The sequence below is a fragment of the Patella vulgata genome, chromosome 1 (assembly GCF_932274485.2).
Source record: "Patella vulgata chromosome 1, xgPatVulg1.2, whole genome shotgun sequence".
In the NCBI taxonomy this organism is placed as follows: Eukaryota; Metazoa; Mollusca; class Gastropoda; family Patellidae; genus Patella; species Patella vulgata.
In genome coordinates, this window is record NC_065879.2 from 17,409,330 (window position 1) to 17,422,123 (window position 12,794).

Below are 12,794 nucleotides of genomic sequence, written 5' to 3' on the forward strand. Positions count from 1 at the left end.
TTAATTATTTCCATAGTTTTGTAATCGGATTTCAGCTTTAACCTGAGTAGCAATCTAAACTCTATTTATCGGTTGTAAAGGGAGATAACTGGGTAAAATATCAAATATTCGTTGCAGTAATTATCCTAATGTGCTGTTATTTGTCAATATTGAGTAGTATTTGGTAAGTATTTGGTATTATTGGGTTATTATTTGCTTGTTTTGGGTGATATAGGGAGGCAAATGAAACAGCCAGACATCGATATCGGATTTGAAGTACATTCCCGTGATACAACTCTCTATTTAAAAAAAATATGATATGTCCATTTTGCATCACTGTGTTGTAGTATTGGCTAGTATGTGGTGGTATTGGGTGGTATTGGGTAGTATTGGGTAGTAATGGGTAAATCGTCCCACCCTTTCACATATACCCATGTTTTAATCGGGGTATTTAATAGTTTTCTAAATACTTCTTGAGTTCTTAAAACTATGGTAATAAAATAATGGGACGAATCCTTTGCTATAAAAAAACTAATACAAATACTGTAATCAATATGAACTATTTAGATTTCAGAGCGTTTTAAAGATATATTATCTCAAAGTTAATTATTTGTCTCGTTGTATGATGAAAGAAACATAAATGGGTAGGTCTAAGTAGAGGCCTGTAATAAACTTCCGATCCAAGGTACACTCGCTAAAGGACCCAGTCGTTTCCCAAAATAAAATAAGAATTACGATAACAGATGAAGTAAAGTTTTAGTAGCATAAAAGAGCTAAAAAAAATACCTGGCGTATACATTAAACTGTCGGATAAAATTGTTTAGAAATTTAGCAAACAATAATTGTGTGAAGTAATACAGTTCCTCTGTTCCTCTATTTATAATATATAACCGATCAAGGGTTCTTTAAACAGTGTAGTAATATCAAGTATTTATGATAAAGCAACTTACGTTTGATTATAGATTTCAGCCAATATTGATACAAAGGTATACCCAGCCTATAAATGGTGCTCCACGTGAATATGACCAATACAGGTAAATACAGGTAAATTAGGGGCGGCGACCAAGCGAGGGCCAGGTTTGATAAGAAGTTGTCAATCTGATTAAAATACAGATCTATATTTCGTTTCGTTTTTTATACTTTCGATGGCCTATACTACATGAAGATCTGACAAGTTGTACCCGAAGGTCGTGTCAGGGGTCGTACGAGCGGCTTTTGACCCTATGGCGTCAGACATTGATTAACCAATCAGCGTTGACGTTTCTAGTGGTTTACCCACAGTTCTGTGCATGGCACGCCAAGAAGTCGCCGTAACAGACCGTTTTATTGTCTTATCCCTAGTGTGTAAAGACAAGTAAAACGAAATTTTGAACTATATAAAAAAAAACGAAATAGGATCTGTGTTTAAATCAGACTGGAAGTCTATTCCACCTTTAAATATAGTACTTCACGTGTGATCAATGCAAGTAAATCAACAGACTCTTTGAAACCAGAATAACAGAGCAATACAATTTTTAAAAATTCTGTCGACTATTAATCCAAATTGGGAATACACTTTGTATAAAATTCTTTGTATGGCTGTCTTAACAAAGGCATCATTTGTGAATACTAAGCACTTATTAGACGTATATAAATATCGCTCGATCTTGTATTTTCAGATCAAACAACTGTTTTACGCCTTTCCACTTTAAATTACGATTCAGCACCTTAACCAAATACTAAGCATTCTTACAAAACAGTAAGAATTTTGGTCAATTTGGAATCTTCATTCCGACTGGTTCTGTTTGATTTTCGAATAAGTATGACGGGGCCTTTAACAGTGTTTGGGATGGGGTCCCGTCATTCGGCAGACGATCGGCATCATTAATTCCCATGGCCCCTTTCTTGTGTTTATTGGGCCAAAAATGTTTCCGTCGTGGTTCTCCCGGTCGTTGGAATGGGACGGAAAACCGAGCTCCCGTGTACACATTGAAGGGCACGTAAAAGATCCCCTGGCAGTTGGAATTCGATAGAAAATTGCTGCTATCCGGGCAATATTTCCCTCATAGTACACTGTATGGCATATGCCCGTCTTCATTAGCTAAGTCGGAGCTGAACAGTAAGGCGATAAACCCCATTTCATTTAATTTAATTTTTGTAGGGTGGGGGCGGGGGTACTTACCAATGACCACCGGTCCGGTTCCATTCACTTGATTTGATATTTGTTGTTTATAGCTTGCACTGCGTAGTTTGTGTGACTTGTCCGCAGGTTTGTCTTATGCATTTTGTTTACGTGTAGAGCGGTCCCCTTGTACATACTATTATATATCCCTTTTATTAGGAGATATCACGTGTTGTAAATTAAAGCTAAACGATTGCAATTTTACCCAAAATGTCCCGCTCAGCGAAACATCAATCCAGCATTAGGGACCATTTGTCACTTTCTGTCCACTCTGGCTGCGCTACTGAGGTAGTACGGAGTCACAATATTGTCATGTTGAGCCCTGCTTAGCGAAATATTAATCCAACACTATTATGTCACCCCCTTTGCTCGCTCTGGCTCCGCTACTGGGGTAGTACGTAATATTTACACAGAGCTCCATGTATTCTATAAACTCTTTGTTCAGATCTTCAAGTTGTACCTTGAACTCAATCGTATGACAATCAAAAACATAATAATATAGTATCACTATATATGTTTACTCACTCTGGGGTCGTCGTAGTTGGGTAATCAGGACACTGGAGAAAAAATGGAATAAGGTTCAATGCCCTGCTGTTCTACACCGACTGGGCTAATCAAGACGGACTGGATAGAGAAAGGGGGTAAACTTCCATTCGACACAAACTAGGTCATTTCGAGACTAATATATGGTACTGAAGACCGGGAGAAAACCCACGAGGTTGGACAGGCGAACCCACCCCTTGTCACGTACAAGCTAGGAATCGAAACCACACGTGAGAGAGAGAGAGAGATAGATAGATAGAGAGAGAGAGAGAGAGAAATGGGGTTTAACGTCCACTCGACACAAACTAGATCATTTCGGGACTAACACATTGTTCAATTTTATTTCAATACTTCGCTTGCGCGTGGGGATTTTTGAGCCATGGGGGGAAACCGGAGTACCCGGGGAAAACCCACGAGGTTGGACAGGCGACCCTACTTCTTGTTACGTACAACCTGGGAATCGAAACCACGTCAGTTGACTTAATGACAGGCCTTATGGAAACCACACGACCTGACTCAATGACAGACATTACGAACTAAAGCTCACACTTTAAGCCATTCACCATCAGACCTCTTCAGTTTGGGTGTACGATGAACATGTAAATTGAAGTTTATAATCAATAAATTATTAGCAAGATGGGCAACACTTTTTCTGCACAAAAAGATGTATGCCTATAGACTGAGATATAACATTAGCAGTATCATACATACTTTTACTTATTTTTCGATATTGAAATATTCTTGCAATGTCTAACAGGGCTTCTCTCGTCGAACTAAACATATCAGATCAAAACGGGAGAAATGAAATGGTGTTTAACGTCATACTGTTCTGCTTCGACTGGGCTAATGAAGACAGACATACGTCATACAGTGTAGGCTAAGGTCTACTCTTCTATCGAATTCCAACTGCCAAGGGATCTTTTACGTGCATGCCAATGTGTACACGGAACCGAGGTTTTTCGGGCATCCGAACGACTAGATAGTGTTATAAATCTCGATGAACTTTCCCCGCCAATACCGCGAACGAACCCGCGACCTATAGACTAGCGAGCCAGCGTCTTACCGGCTTAGCCATCGTGTCTCCCTAAGCTTGAAATGAAACAAGATTTAAAATCTTCCCTTTCTTCAAAAATCGGGTCAGAACAACCGCGTGGTTTCCAGCGAGCGTCGTCAAGATGTTGTTCACAAACTGCTGATGTTGTTCACGAACTGCTGATTCCTGTCACCAACCTATTCATTCTGCACACAGAGAACTGAGAGAGAAATGAAATGAAATGGGGTTTAACGTCCTACTGTTCTGCTCCTAAACTGGGCTAATGAAGACGGGCATACGCCATACAGTGTGCTATGAGGGAAATTTTGCCCAGACAGCGGCGCTACGGCCTACTCTTATATCGAATTCCAACTGCCAAGGGATCTTTTACGTGCACGCCAATATGTACACGGGTCTCGGTTTTTCGTCCCATCCGAACGACTAGACAGCTGTCCTTGTCAGGCCCTCCGTCCTGCATCACTGACAATTGGAAACCACTGGATGAACTTTCTCGGCCAATGCCCTGATCGAACACCCGACCTCCAGGCTAGCGAGTCAGCGCCTTACCCACTTAGCCACTGAGAGAGAGAGAGAGAGAGAGAGAGAGAGAGAGAGATTTAACGTACACTCGACATAAACTAGGTCATTTTGGGACTAACCCATGGTTCAATTTTATTTCAATAATTCGCTTGCGCGTAGGAGTCTTTAGCAGTGGGAGGAAACCGGAGGACCCGGAGAATACCCAAGAGGTTGGACAGGCGACCCTACTTCTTGTCACGTACAACCGGGGAATCGAAACCGCGCCAGTTGACTGATTGACCTTATGATACAGCGCGCACGTGCTAACAATTCGGCCATCCAACCCCCCTCGAAAATAGATCTCTGCCCTAAATGGTCGCCATATCCTAGAATGAGTATACTGTTTTAATGCGGTTCTACTCAGTTTCACATTTCATACACAGACAGGCCAAATAAACCATTTCAATTTTATTAGATGGGGGCGGAATAATTACTTCTCAAAATTCTGAAAGCGTGCTTAGTGTTTTCGACTAAAATCGTCGATTTAGGACTTAAGATGTCATACAGTTAGCTTAGTGTCTGTTCTCAAACGGAGCTTATTGTAGACACACAGCTTCTGTTTAGTATGCAGCGAATTGTCCACGAGAAACGAAAAAATGTAGAGAACAAGAGCGGCGATCACATTCTATATATATTGCTAGCACCAAGGGTAAAATAAAAAATGTTTCTTACCAGAGATAAGGCATGCACTAACTGTAAATACTGCAGCTTGAATCCTTCTGTATATTCAACTAAATTATTCTGGTATATTTACACAATATCATGGACCTTGAAACTTCTTTGTCATTATTCACGTCATAATCCCCGTATGTATGGGGTTAAAGTGGGGATACGGGGATTAAGTTGTTTCAGATATTGTTTTTCTCCAATGGAAGTCTGGCCAATTGCAAATTTGAGTAATATTTGGATAGTTAATGCACGTAGCCCAAACATTGAATATTTGTTACGTACATATAATTGTTACTAGGGTTGTGTGCCACTTGGTGTGCTATGAGTATGGGGGGTGGGGGGTGCTAGAAATGCGACGTAATCGCCCTTTTTTACGTGGACGCCAACGATTACACGGACTTCCGTTTTCGTTTCTTTTATCCCATCCAAACGACTATAAGCAGTTGCTTTACAGGTCCTCTGGCAGCTACAAATAAAAGAAGGGAGGTTCCCAATTCTACAAGATAGTAAAACAGCAAGATTGTTATCTGAAAGAATTAAACCTATCTCCGCGGTAGGAATAAATTAGTGGTTTGTTTGCGGCTCAATGAGAAAGGATCACTAAACAGGAGATACCGACTTCGATTCCATTGTTCGGTGAGAAAGTTCCTCGGGATTTCCATGTCTGGCTTCTTTGTTTGTGGTGTAGGTTGTGGACCTGTCGTAGAACGATTACCCGACGTCCCTTACACAGATAGAAGAGTGGGTGGACGCACTTTGGTGTGTGCGTACAAAGATCCATTGACAGCTTGAATTCGAAATAAGAGTAGGCCACAGCACTGCTTTCTGGGGGAAATGGTCCTCGTAGCACACTGCATGGCGTTTAGGTCTCTCCATTATGTCGGTTGGTGCAGAAATGTAGGACGTTAACCCTGTTTCATTTCATTTATCTTTCTTTTTAAGATAAAGGAATGTGTGTATATATATTATTCATCTTCGTTATCCCGGTTGGTGCAAAAAAGTGGGACGTTAAACCCCATTTCATTCAGTGTATATATTGTAATATATGTCCAGAGAGAGAAAGAGAGAGAGAGAGAGAGAGAGAGGGTGTGGGATTTAACGTTCACCCGACACAAACTAGGTCATTTCGGGGCTAACATATTGTTCAATATCATTTCAATATTTCGCTTGCGCGGAGTCTTTAGAAGTGGGAGGAAACCAGAGTAAATGAAATGAATTGGGGCTTAACGTCCTATAGTTCTGCATCGACTAGGCTTACGAAGACGGGGGAAACCAGATGACCTGGAGAAAACCCACGAGGTTGTACAGGCGACCCTACTAATTGTCACGTACAAGCGGGGAATCGAAAATACACCCTTGACTCAATGATAGGCCTTAATATCTAACACACACGCGTTAAACCATTCGACGACCCAACCCCCTATATTATCGCAACAGCATGTGTTAAAGCTACAATAAATTAATATTGAATTGGTGTATCTATTCATATTAAAGACGATCAATGACTCGGCTAGATTTTTATAAAGGCGATCCCTGACGAATTTATGGGCTGGATATAGAGGGCGTGGGGTGGCGGATTCCTGTGGCTGGATAGAGAGGTTCGGGTAGCGGCTGTATATGTGGCGGGATAGAGGGCGAGGATGGCGGATCGCTGTAGCTGGATAGAAGGTGGAGGGTGTATTGCGGGAAGGAGGGTGTCGGGTGGGGCTCTATGGGGCTGGATAAAGGGTGCGTGTGGTGCAATTGAAAGATATACAAAACCTGTGTGTAGCAAATATCGAAACACCTTTTAAGCCACTAAACTCTAATTACTCTTGTGCCTGAGAAAGTTCCTCGTCGTTTTACGACGCGGTTTTCTATGTCAGTGGTGCAGGACAGAAAGCCTGACAAAGACAACTGTCTAGTCGTTCGGGTGGGACAAAATACCGAGGTTCCGTGTACACATTGATTAGCGTGCACGTAAAACACCCTTGGCAGTTGGCATTCGATACAAGAGTAGGCCGTAGAACACTACATGGGGTATGTCTGTCTTCATTAGCCCAGTCGGTGCGGTGCAGACAATTAGGACGTTAAACCCCATTTAATTTCATCTCCAATAATTCGAGAGAGAGAGAGAGAAATGGGGTTTAACGTCCACTCGACACAAACTAGGTCATTTCGGGACTAACATATGGTTTAATTTTATTTCAATAATTCGCTTGCGCATAGGGGTCTTTAGCAGTGGGAGGAAACCGGAGGACCCGGAGAAAACCCACGAGGTTGGACAGGCGACCCTACTCCTTGTCACGTACAACCGGGGATTCGAAACCACGCCAGTCGACTCAATGACAGACTTTATGATACAGCGCGCGCACGCTAACCATTCAGCCATCCCCCCCCCCCAATAATTCGAATTCTATACCTCCCTTACACTTTCAGATATACAACAACCGTCACTATTGAGGGCAGGCTTGAAGTTCAAGATTAGGCCTACATCAAATAAAATAATGTCGACATGTTGACATTTTTATAATGAGAAATCAAATCTTAAAGGAGGCCATTATGACTTTGCTAAAAGAGATAATACCGGTATATATGATTCAATTAAAGGCTCAATACCACTCTTGTTGTAACTGAATAATATGTCCCAATCTTTATTCTGGTCAACAAATTGTACTATTTTAGAATATTTCAATTAATTGATGATACAAATTTCATCTAACACACCTTATTTAAAAAATTTGAAAAATTCAACATAATGGTTTGAAACGTCTAACGTAAACCTTTTCAAATGAAACTTCGATTTAAAAATATTTTCGAACCCTCTGGACAAGTAAAATAGGATGTAATGGATAATTTACACAACAGGTAGGACACTTAAACATCTAGTACTAAGATAGAGATATTATTTATTTTCTGGAGCTTTCAAGCCAAATGAAATGAAATGAAATGGGGTTTAACGTCCTACTGTTAGCTTTCAAGCCAGCAAGAGTGTTATTGTCTCTTTAAAGATGCATTATGTAAGAGCTAAATCTACAAATTGCAGGTCTTTTATCTGGCTACATTTGTTATACAAATTATTATTTACATGACAAACCGATAAGCAACTATGTATGCCATCAGATGGCTGTGATATTAATTGAATTAGGAGAATTTGCTTTATAATCGTTTAACACTAAAATGTTTTCAAATATTTTGTAAATTATAGCATGTCTTTAATGTACTCGTCTCTCTCTCTTGTTGGCAGTTCTCGTCTATAAAAATGTTGCTGTGTGTGTGACAACGTTGTCTTATATAAACTTGTTACTATGTGAGAACCTTGTCTATAAACGTGTTACTGTATGTGTGGGGGTGAACGTTGTCTATAAACGTGTTACTGTATGTGTGGGTGAACGTTGTTAATAAACGTGTTACTGTATGTGTGTGAGAACGCCGTCTATAAACTTGTTATTATGTTAGAATGTTGCCTATAAACGTGTTATTGTATGTGTGTGAGAACGTTGTCTATAAACTTGCTGCTGTGTGTGTGTAAGAACGTTGTCTATAAACGTTTTACTATGTGAGAACGTTGTCTATAAACATGCTGCAGTGTGAGAACGTTGTCTATAAACGTGTTACTATGTGAGAACGTTGTCTATAAACTTGTTGCTGTGTGTGTGTAATGTAGGACATTAAACTCTCTTGAATTTAACTTATTTGGAGTATAATCTGGCCTTTAATATATGACATGTGTTTGAATAGGTCGCAACAATAACTGCCTGTTGATATATTGAATGAACGCGGGAGGGTAAAGGTTGATGTTACACTTATAAATATACTAAGCAGAAAATGAAACGTCAGGTTGGTATGTTACTCTGAATAGACGCATTGCATAAAACATGCCAAATGCTTTTATTGTATAATTTGTGTCCACATCCCAACTTTACCTGAGCAGTAAGGCGCCTTCCCAAACACAGAATTGAACGAAGGAAATGTTCTCAAAAACGCAACCTGACTTCTGAGATGGTAATGTGTTCTCCATGAGTTTCATGTAACTCATGCTGCACATGATTGATGTTCACCGGGATCACCCCTATAAAATGCACACATATACCTGGTTGAATCATTCACACTACAACGTCAGCGGCATGCCAGGACTCACGACAGCTCAGAGAAACCAGGCGCTTGGACGACTCGACGCTGGCCACACTGCCCAAGCCGTTGCCAATCACTTCCAGGTCAATGTTTAGACCATCTACAGGCTTCAGCAACGCTTTCGGGCCACCAACACCACGGACGATTGCCCGCGAACTGGTAGATCAAGGATTACAACAAGGCGACAAGACCGCCATGTTGTGCGACAGCACGTGCAGAATCCATTCACACAGGCATCTGAGACAGCACGTCTGACAGTGGGAACACACGGAAGGCCCATCAGTACCGATACAGTGCGCCGAGGTCTCACCAGAGAGAACATCCATTGCCGTAGACCTTACCGTGGACCGATTGTCACCCCTCGCCATCGACGTGAACGTCTACAGTTTGCCCAACAACACCAATGGAGAACTGTTCTGTTCACAGATGAGAGTCGGTATCGCGTATCAACTGCAGATGGCAGGACCAGAATATGGCGTCGACGTGGCCAGCGTTTTTCTGACCAATGTGTCATGGAATGAGACTCATGGGGAGTTCCAAGCATAAAGGTTTGGGGTGGAATCTGTCTGAACCAGAGAGTGGGTCTTGTGGTATTCCAAAATCTTGGTCCAGGGAGAGGAGGCGGCATCACAGCAGTGCGCTACATCGACCAAGCTTTCAGACCCCACGTCATACCACATTTCGCACATCATCGAAACAACGTTTTCCAGCATGACAACGCCCGTGCCCACACCGCCAGAATTAATCGGGACGTTTTACAACAGAACGGTGTCAACGTTATGCACTGGTCAGCCCTTAGTCCGGACTTAAACCCGATTGAACATCTTTGGGATGAAATTCAGAGGATATTTAATAAGGTCGTACCGCTGGATTGCCACAGGCTTTTCTGAGAGTGTGGTTCCAGGTGCCAATGGCGTTCATCAATCGTCTGGACCACTCCATGTACAGACGCTGCGCTGCTGTTATTGACACTCGCGGTGGGCACACCAGAGACTGATGTATAGACTGTGTACAGACTCTAAACCTCGTAATGTCTTGGAATTGTGATGAATTAATCACTAATGTGCCGACATACTGTTCACAAAAAATTGCTTTGATCCATTTAGTAAGTCGTTTTCTAGAATGATTTGATTAAAGGCCTCTCTGATTTTGAAATCGTACTGACGTTTTTTTTTTCGCGGTTTAGTATACATGTATGTCCAAAGGGCGTTTCTTCCGGGAAAACAGACCCGTTTCGCTAAAATAACCGATGGTGCTGACAACAATCGAGCAAAAGAACAATTTGGTGGGCAATATTATTAACTGATTTCAGGCTATATATTTTAGCCCACTTCTTCCCCGAATTATAAAAGATCTCATATGCCTCTTTCGGTTGCAAATAGCATTGGTAATACGTACATTTCAAGGTCGTGTGAAATAGATTTATAACTGGGTCATTACCTGAAGTCAATCCCATTGAAATTAGATGTCGATCAAACCTTTAAACAGGGTGTCAATGAACTGGTTTTAATACACCTAATAAAAAGGGATTTATTTTTACTAAAATAAATAAACAAATTTGTCTTCCCGTACCATATAAACTCAGTAACCTAGTTACCTAAAATAGCCGCTATATAATAGTGATTAACGACAGTTAGCGAGGCCAAACGCTTTTTCAGCGCCGATGACGGTACACAACATAGACAAATGAAATAAAGGTGTATTCCCGCGAAGGCGCAGTTACAGATCGTGACCAAAATTAATCCTTCCCGCGAAGGCGCAGATATCGACGTGTCGGCTTTCGTTTGAAGAGAGACATGTTGTTATTAGGACCCAATTAACGGTGTTAAAGATTTTATGAATTTATGTTCACTCTGAATTTATTCACCAATTGACAACTAATGATGAATATCATCAAATCACCCAAGTAGTGTTCACCTATTCGCTCACTCACACAATCAGTGTCATTTTTAAAGATATAAAATCCCGTTACACTATCTGAAATTCAGATAATATTCTACAATGGCAAACGCACAACTTGGATTGAGCTTTGTACCTACAAATCGCGGAGGGCGATATCTTTGCTCAGGTGGTTATATGTAAGAAGCTAGTTGGAAAAGCCCACTCTAATGTTTTTGAATTGATTACATTTTTGCAACAAGAACAAAATATTAATGAGATAAGAATCGTCCAATATGCTGGGGGACAGGAACCACCAAAGAAAAGATATAAATATGCTCAAATTCAAAGCCAGCTCGAGGAATTAAAACGAAGACGCAGTACGATGAATTGACAGTAGTCGAGTATTTAGACAGGGTGTCGTATTTGGCGAAATTGAACTAATTTTTGTTATATTATAGTTGTTTTATTGGCAAAGTTAAATTAATTTTTGTTATATTATAGTTGTTTTTATTGGCAAAGTTAAATTAATTTTTGTTATAATATAGTTATGTTTTTTTATTTATTTGACTAAATTAATTTTTGTTATAGTATAGTTATGTTTTTTATTTATTATCTGTTGCTAAAATGTTGGTTAATTAGTTAAGTGGGGATTATGAAAGTGTAAATTCTTATCATAACAATCTATAACACCATTGTTACGTTTTTAATCCATTTTAATCCTTAGGGCTGGATTCCCGCGAAGTCGTCGAAAACGACCTTTTTTAATCCGTTACGGTCAATAACTGCGCCTTCGCGGGAATAAACCGAAATAAAACGAGGTTTAACCTGGGATAATGAAGATAGGTATATGCCATACAGTGTTCTATGAGTAAAATTTTGCTCGTTTGCTCGGACAGCGTCGCTATTGCCTACTCTTATATCGAATTCCAACCGCCAGGAGATACTTATTTCAAATTCCCAAAAATATTTAACAACTTTTATTTAATAAATATTTACACTCAACATTTGTTTACACAACAATTAAAGGTTTTTTTTTGCCGAGATATTATTTAAAGGGGCTAAATCTCTATTCTTTGGAACCTAATACATGTATAAACGAAAATTGGTCAAAAAAAAAAGAAAAAAAAAAGCTCATATTAAAGTGAGAGAGATAGAAATGGGGTTTAACGTCCACTCGACACAAACTAGGTAATTTCGGGACTAACATATGGTTTAATTTTATTTACATAATTCGCTTGCGCGTAGGGGCCTTTAGCAGTTGGAGGAAACCGGAGGACCCGGAGAAAACCCACGAGGTTGGACAGGCGACCCTACTCCTTGCCACATACAACCGGGGATTCGAAACCACGCCAGTCGACTCAATGACAGACTTTATGATACAGCGCGCACGCTAACCATTCAGCCATCAAACCCCCCTTATATTAAAGTAGCCAAGTCTCTAACTCAATATCATCCAAAGTCTTACACCTTGAAAACACGAATTATATGTCAATTCAAATCAACATTGATGTTGTAATCTTACCAGGAAAAGGTAGGCTTCTGATATCCAATATTTAAGACAAAATAAACATAGTGCGTTTCAGCGTCATTTGCAACAAGTGATCAGAAAGAATGGGGCTAGACATATTCAACAACTCATGTCAAATGGTGACGCCATATCTTATCTGGAGAGCATGCGCAATAGACTGGAATAACCAGACGCTAGAAATTGGCATTTGGTTGAGACTTGTGTCGTATTTCGTTGGACATAACTGATTTTGAAATTAAGAGTCAAAACAGAAACAATTGAATGTAAATCAGTTTCTATACAATCAGATTACATTATTATATGTGTAG